This window comes from Kogia breviceps, chromosome 6, assembly GCF_026419965.1.
Source record: "Kogia breviceps isolate mKogBre1 chromosome 6, mKogBre1 haplotype 1, whole genome shotgun sequence".
NCBI lineage: Eukaryota > Metazoa > Chordata > Mammalia > Artiodactyla > Physeteridae > Kogia > Kogia breviceps.
In genome coordinates, this window is record NC_081315.1 from 133,682,150 (window position 1) to 133,690,413 (window position 8,264).

The window sequence follows — 8,264 nt, forward strand, 5'->3', positions numbered from 1 at the left end:
ATCCAATCGAAGATCAAGTCCTGTTGATCCTACCTCCAAAATATTATCCCAAATTTGACGGACCACTTCTCACTATGTCTTCTGCTACCATCCTGGTACAAGCCATCAGCAGCTCTCACTTAGACCATGACAATAGCCTCTTGTCTGGCTCCTGGGTTTCTACTCTTGCCTTCCTAGAATTCATTCTCGATCATTAGCCATTTAACAATATAAATCAGACTATCACTTCCCTACCTATACTTCCCTAATGTCTTTCCCCTGCAATTAGAATAAAATCCAAGCTCCTCATCATGGCCCTTATGATCTGTTGTACATCTACCCTCTGATTGCTCTAAACTCACATTCCTTGTTCATTATGCTCTAGCCAAATTGGTTTTCTATCTTTCTTTGAATGCACCAAGCTCATTCCTACCTTTGAGATTTTGCATTTGCTCTTTTTCCAGCCTGGAATTCTCTGCTCCCAGAGAATTCTTGATTCTTCAGTACCTAACATGCTGATTCATTCTCATTACTTAGGTCGCAGCTCAAATGTCCATCCTTTAGAGAAGACTTTTATCCTGACCACACATCTAAAGAGCTGTCACCCCTTCTCCCCAACTTTAATCATTTCCTATCCTGCTTAATTGTTTCACAGTATTTAGTACTACCTGAAACTCTCTTATTTTTCACATGTTTATTATTTGTCCCTCTGCTAACCCCCACTAGCATGTGACTCCATGGTGGGTAGGGCTCCTCTGTTTTGTTCCCTGCTATATCCTCAGTGCTTGGAATGAAGGTTGCCATTTAGTGGGGGTTTATTACATATTTGAATGACTCAAGGTCCTGGTGTAGCCAGAGAAGGCCTCCCAAGAGGCCTTTACCTTAGTAACTTTCGTAGTTCAGAGTTGTGGCCCTTTTGTTTTAAATGCTCAGATGTCAGCTTTTGCTAGCACATGGAGGTTTTTTCCTCCAAGGCAGAACTTACGTTAACGAAAGTATAAGATTGTAAAATCCCTATACCAATTGATTAGTTTTCAGTGAGCAATATAACTGTCATATGGACCCAGACTCGTAGTAATATGATCTGTTGGGGACTTTCTGCCTATGGGCTAGCACACATAGGATAGGGCATTAAGTGAGAAACTTTTTGGGAAAACATGGAATACAAAAAAGGAGAAAGAGTTAGATGGCTTGTATGTTTCAAGACATCTGTTTATTTAACAAATATTTGCAGATTTCTGACTTTGTTTTGTGTTCTGTGTTAGGTACTGAAGAATCAACAAGGAATACTATTAAGCACCAGCAGTTTAGTTGGAGAGGCAGACAATAAACTGACAATTACAGATCAATTTCAAAAGTTCTCTTTTTAGGTTCATGCCAGGGTGATGTAGGAGGACCTAGAAGGGACACTGAGCCTTGGGGGATCAAGGTGAGCTTCCCAGGAGATAGGATTATTTGATCTGAACTCTGAAGAGTTAGCGCAGGAGAACAAGGAAAGGTATGGGGGGCACTGCTGGCAGAAGCTGCAGCCTGAGCAAAGGTCAGCTGGAGAGAGCAGAACCTTCTAAGAACTACAAGTAGTTCAGTAAGGCTGGGGAAGGGTGGAATGAGAAGCCTGGCTATCAGACTCACAGACCTAAGTAGGTCTGGACTTTATCCCTATAAAAGGGAGCTACTGAAAGTTTTTGTTTTGGTGAAGGGGCAGAGTACATCTTACAGACTGCCCTAGTACAGCCAATATTTTGCATTCCTTTCTTCCAAAGAACTTTCCATGAATATCTGGAGAAAGTCCATACTCCTCCTCCGAGAACATGCAGTCCTTCCTTTACCACCCCCAGCCTTACACCTGCTGCCTCCGCAGCGCACTCTGTGCTCCAGACCCACCAAACTTCCCAGCTTCCAGACTCACTTCCAGATCTTTAATTACGCTTTCGTAGCCTCCACTCCTGCTAGCACTCTCACCAGGCCACTTTCAAAAAGTGTTGCTGGATTAGTCTTCCAACCTATAAAGGCTATACCTGTTCCCTACAACACAGAGACATGCAAAGGAAGAGCTAAAACCTTCTCCTTTCCTCTCAACACCACACACACATACATAGTGTGCTTTTAAAAGTATACACACTTTTAACTAAAATATATCTATGCTATACAGTTTGTACAGTTCTTTCCCGCTCCCCCAACAGAATATCCAGTATTTGCTGGATGCCAGGCCCTATGCTTTATCTCATTTACCCGACAACTACCATACAAGGTAGGTACTGTGATCCCCAGTGGATAGACAAGCAACTGGGATGTGACTAATTTGCCCAAGGTTGCACAGTTAATGAGAGCAGCAATTTGAACTTGGTCAATGTGGCTCTCAAGTCCACTGCCTTTTGCTATCTTCCAAATAATGCTATTTTTGTTCTTTTCAATAACTACAATATTTATATGGAGGTCCAGAATTTATTCAATTATTCCTCTGTTGATGAATGTTGAGGTTGTTTTTTACCACTTAAAATGCCTCAATATGTAATTCTCCAAAGCGGGATTTGAGGTCAGAGGTCATACTTGTTTTTAAATCAGTATGTGACCAAATAATGTTCCACGGATTGTGTAGCATTTTCATATCCCCAAGAATCATGGGACAGTATCTGTTTTCCTATACCCTCACTACTTCTAATGATACTGATATTTTTAGGTTTTGGGGGTTTTTTTTGGCACTTTGGTCAGTAGAAACAGTGCACCTTTGTTTTGATTTGCATGTTTCCTGACTACAGGTGCAGTGAGAAGTTTTCTGTGTGTTTTTGAGATATTTGCATTTCCTGTTCCATGATTTGTCTATCCATGTCCTCTCCTGTTCATTTTTTCTGTTGGATTGTTTGTCCTTGATCATTTTTTGTGGGGGAGGGAGCATGTTTATAGTAGTAGTAATATTAACCCTTTTTCTGACATGTGTTCAGATATTTCCTCCTCTTCTGTGTTCATTCACCTTTTGACTTTTTTAAGGCATCCTTTAATTTAATTTGTACATGCTCAAATCAATTGGTCTTTCCCGTCATGGCTTTTGAGCTTCTTGAAATTGAGAGGTTTGGGGCATCTCTCTTTATTAAGGATTGGACCAGCCAGCCAGGACTGTCCTTGGAGGCTGCTTGATGGGCTTTGATGACTTTTCTCAGACTCTTATAACTTTGCTGCTACCTTGCAATCTCCTTCTGAGGGATCTGTTTTCTTGAGATTTGTTATTACATTCAAGCAAAGCCTTTCTGGCCTGGGAATCATTTGTCCCTTATAAAAATGCGTTTGCATATCTTTTCTCTGATTCACTGTGTGCTCATTTTGTTTCTCTCTTGTAGTTTTAAGAAGCAATTACCATGGGGTCTTCTATTTTATGTTTTGAGTTTGGGGCCATCTTTAGCCTCTGAGTTCTTAAGCTTTTTAGAGGCAGTTTAGAGGGAAGATGTGCCCTTGGTATAAGACTTATGGATGGTGAAGATAAATTGGTAATGGGGAAGTTGTGGGCTTGAGAGTGAGTTCAATTCTGCCTTTGATTACAGCTGTATAATCCTGGGGAGGTTGTTATAAGTCTCAGGGCCCTTTTTCATAAAATGGAAGTGATGATAATACTGCTTTGAGGCCACTTTTTGACATAGGATAGGCCTCCAACAGTTTACTTAGATGTTTCTTCCTTTTTGGTCACATTTCAAGAATATTTTAATGAGGTCAGGTCTTCACAAATTACCTTGGTATCCCTTTTGGCGAAACAAACTCTTTTCATTTGCTGTCAGCTTGTAAAAGAAGGATAAAATTTCTTGGCCTTAAAGACTGGCACTTTTTACAGCTCTCTGGAATGAACTGCCCATATTTCATTATTGAAGAGAGGAACATTTAAACTCCTAGTGGAAATTAAATTTGAGGCCATTTTGCACAAACCATGGCGTAGGGCCAGGCTACAAGACAGAGCATGTGTGGGTTGGGGGTAGACACTAGGGAGGAGTCTGGCCTACATTTTGGTGGATTTCAAAATGGCTACCAAAATTTGTTCCAAGTCGTCATTAATGGGCCCATAGAAAAGAAAGTTAGAGGGAATCTAGATTTATCACCCAGGCCTCTTCTCCTGCCCTCAAGCTGATGATCATGAAACCACTTAGCGAAGGCAGTTGGTTGAATCACTCAACTGATAGTATTTCTGAATAACTAATTTTAGAGGATTTGGGGCTGAGTACTGATTCTGAGAAGCTAAAAAGGAGAAGCGGGTCTCAGGAGGACTTATGCTTCATCCTGTGTAATGATCTTTGTTCTTTGTCTCCCACCTCCACGTTTGAGGCAGCATTGACCTGCTCTTTCATCAGGATCCAATAGACATAGGGAAGGAGGCCTAAACCAGTTCCTAGCTTAAAAGTCTTGCTGGCCTTCAAGCTCAGGCCTTGAAGGATTCAGACTTTATGCAGGTACTCAACTCAACTAACATAGTTGAGCGCTATGTGTAAGACACTGTGTAGGATGGTGAGTGTATATGTTTGAGAGAGGCAGAGAGACAGGGGTTGGAGAGGGAAAAGGAGGTGTATAAGGCAAGTTTCTTGCCCTCAAGTAGCAGAGGTTGCTAGTAACTCGAATGCTTAAGAGGTCAGGCATATTAGGTTAGTTAAGTGACTTTGCATGTGTAAGAGAAATAAGAGTAAGCATGATAGTTGATAACAGATACTTGTGTCACTGACCATAGGATGTGGTGTGGGCTATGTTAAACTGGAGTGTGCATCCCTATTGAACAGGAACAGCCCATGCAAGGATCTAGCACAGTGGTTCTCAAAGTATGGTCTCTGGACCAGCAGCATCAAAATCGCCTGGAACTTGTTAGAAATGCTGTTTTTTTGGTCCTATCCCAGACCTAAGGAATCAGAAACTCTGAGGATGGGGTCTTGCAGCCTGTGTTTTAATGATCTCTTGCTGTGATTCTTATGCTCCCTAAAGTTTGTGTTGCCTTGTGGGAATTTGGGCCCAGTGTTGCTAGATCTTTTGGTTTTTCAAGAGAAGCTAGAAAACTAAATTTTTTATGGGAATTTCGTGATTTATATATATATATATATATATATATATATATATATATATATAAATATATAAATAAAATATATAAATATATAGAGAGAATATATCTAATTTTTGTGGGGGAGGGAGCAGATGTACCCTTTGTAGGCCAAACAGCAGGCCAAGGAAAGCACATCTTTGGGCCTTGGGGTCTCCATGCCTCCAGTTTCAACTACAATAGAGTAGTCAAGTATTTGACAACAGAGTAATCGAAAATACTGTTGGACTAGACAAATGACTGTCAGTGTGTGTTTGTGGGGGTGGGGTGGGGTGGGGTGCAGCAGGACATTGGAGTCTGTCAGGAGGAGGCTTTTAAGAGCTGCACAGTTGCTGATACTTTACCAGCCCAGGTGCTTCCCCACTTCCTACCATGGTGATAGTCCTAACATTGTCAGCCACTGTTCCTCTTGCAAGTCCAGAGCATCCCTTGGATATGCAGCAAAGGAGGAAAGAAGCCGTGTCACAGGTCTAGAGCACCGTGGTTTATAAACTGCTTTCACATCTGTCCTTTCATCACATCCTTACAACCTTGTGTAATAGGTGTGATGGTTATTGTCTCCATTTAAAGCTGCTAAGCTAGGCTGAGGGAGGTCAAGTGATTTGTTGAAGGTCACGTGATTTGTAAGGGGAAAACATGAGACTAGATACCTAATCTTATAATTTCTAAACTAGAGTTTTTCTCCCATATATAGTTTTATGTGTTTATCCATACCGTCACTAATTTTTTCTTTTTTTTTTGGCTGCACTGAGGCATGAGGGGTCTTAGTTCCCTGAACAGGGATCGAACCCGCACCCGCTGCAGTGGAAACAGAGTCTTAACCACTGGACCGCCAGGGAAGTCCCTACCATCACTAATTCTTGCAAGGATCTGATGTAGCTCACTTCACTATGGCTGGTGACTAGTTTTTGCCGTGCCCGTGACCAGGCCTCAGAAGGTCCCTCCCTGGCTTGCTGTGATGCCTGGGACCTCAGATCTTCTGTGGGCTGGGAAAGTATCCACTTTCAAAACTCCCCTCCTGTCAGACTCTAAGGCCCTGCTGTTCCCCACACCCCTGCAGACACATACACAGTCATTGCTCTAGTCCAACAGTACTTTCAATTACTCTGTTGTAACAAGATATTGAATCGCCCAGACCAGTTGTCCCTCTTGGGACCCTTCTCCATCACCAGCTTTCCTCCTGGGCTCTGTCTGTTTGTGGGGTTCTGGCCTATCTTGTCACCTACTAAGCCTCAGGGGGACACTCTGAGTGCAGAGCTGTCCCCAGTACAGGTGATACATGACCTGGACATCAGTTGTCCGGAACTGGACTAAGCACCGGGACTCATTTTACATAGGCTGCTGAATAGCAGCCAAAGCAGTGGCTTTCTGACATAGGGCAAATTTGGATGACAGACAAAGGACATTATTAGGGGAGCTAGAATTTAGGATTCTTCAAGTATTCTCCCCAGTCTAGCTTAAAATGCAACAGTCATGCATCTGGGTAGCACTACCAGAAAAATTTTAGTAGTTTGAAATTTCCGAGGTTCGTGAAATGCTACAGTTGACCCTTCTACAATGGCGGGAGGGATCTGGTGGAATCGGGGGACCCTCCTGGTGGAATCAAAAGTCTATGTAAGGCTGCCTCTCCCGCCTGCTCCTCGGCGCAGCCTCCGTGCCCCGCGCTGCGGCACCCAGCTCTCCCCGACCCGGATGGCGGTGCGGCGGGCACGCTGGGCCCGGGCACCAGGCTGTGAGCCGAGGCGGCCCGGAAGCGCCCGCCAGAACCCCCGGTCATGGATAAAAATGAGTGGTGCAGAAGGCCAAAGTGGCCGAGCAGGCTGAGTGAGATGAAGACATGGCGGCCTGCATGAAGTCTGTAACTGAGCAAGGAGCTGAATTATCCAATGAGGAGAGGAATCTTCTCTCAGTTGCTTATAAAAATGTTGTCGGAGCCCGTAGGTCATCTTGGAGGGTCGTCTCAAGTACTGAGAAAAAGACGGAAGGTGCTGAGAAAAAACAGCAGATGGCTGGAGAAGACAGAGAAAATTGAGACCGAGCTAAGAGGTATCTGCAATGATGTACTGTCTCTTTTGGAAAAGTTCTTGATCCCCAGTGCTTCACAAGCAGAGAGCAAAGTCTTCTATTTGAAAATGAAAGGAGACTACTGCCGTTCTTTGGCTGAGGTTGTCGCTGGTGATGACAAGGACGGGGTTGTGGATCAGCCACAGCAAGCATACCAAGATGCTTTTGCAATCAGCAGAAAGGAAATGCAACCAACACATCCTATCGGATTGGGTCTGGCCCTTAACCTCTCTGTGTTCTATTATGAGATTCTGAACTCCCCTGAGAAAGCCTGCTCTCTTGCAAAGACAGCATTTGTTGAAGCCATTGCTGAACTTGATACATTAAGTGAAGAGTCATACAAAGACAGCACACTAATAATGCAGTTACTGAGAGACACCTTGACATTGTGGACATTGGATACCCAAGGAGACAAAGCTGAAGCAGGAGAAGGAGAGGAAGATTAACCAGCCTTCCAACTTTCGTCTGCCTCATTCTAAAATTGACACAGTAGACCCGTTTATCATCCATGCTGTCCCACAAATAGTTTTTTGGTTATGATTTATGACAGGGTTATGTTACTTCTATTTGAATTTCTATATTTCCCATGTGGTTTTTATGTTTAATATTAGGGGAGTAGAGCCAGTTAACATTTAGGGAGTTAATCTGTTTCCATCTTGAGGTGGCCAATATGGGGATGTGGAATTTTTATACAAGTTATAAATGTTTGGCATAGTACTTTCGGTACATTGTGGCTTCACAAGGGCCAGTGTTAAAACTGCTTCCATGTCTAAGCAAAGAAAACTGCCTGTGTATTGGTTTGTCCTGGTGGGGAATAAAAGGTAATTGGTTCCAGTCACAGGTGTAGCTGTGGGTACTTTAAGGTTTGGAGCACTTACAAGGCTATAGTAGAAATAGATATCCCATGGATATTACATGTTAAACCATGTGTTATCCGTGGAATACTCAGTCTCAATGTGCACACCACTGACTACAGCTACGGAAGTGTTCCTTTAGTTGTGACCCAGTTTACTCTGGATAAGGGCAGAAACGGTTCACATTCCATTATTTGTAAAGTTACCTGCTGTTTGCTTTCATTATTTTTGCTACACTCATTTTATTTGTATTTAAATGTTTTAGGCAACCTAAGAACAAATGTACAAGTAAAGATGCAGTAAAA

General features: G+C 42.9%; 1 pseudogene; it reads left to right on the top strand.

Moving 5' to 3' along the window:
* Window positions 1–6,801: 6,801 nt before the first annotated feature.
* On the top strand, window positions 6,802–7,551 carry LOC131758716 (14-3-3 protein zeta/delta pseudogene; annotated as a pseudogene).
* The last annotated feature ends 713 nt before the right edge of the window (window positions 7,552–8,264 follow it).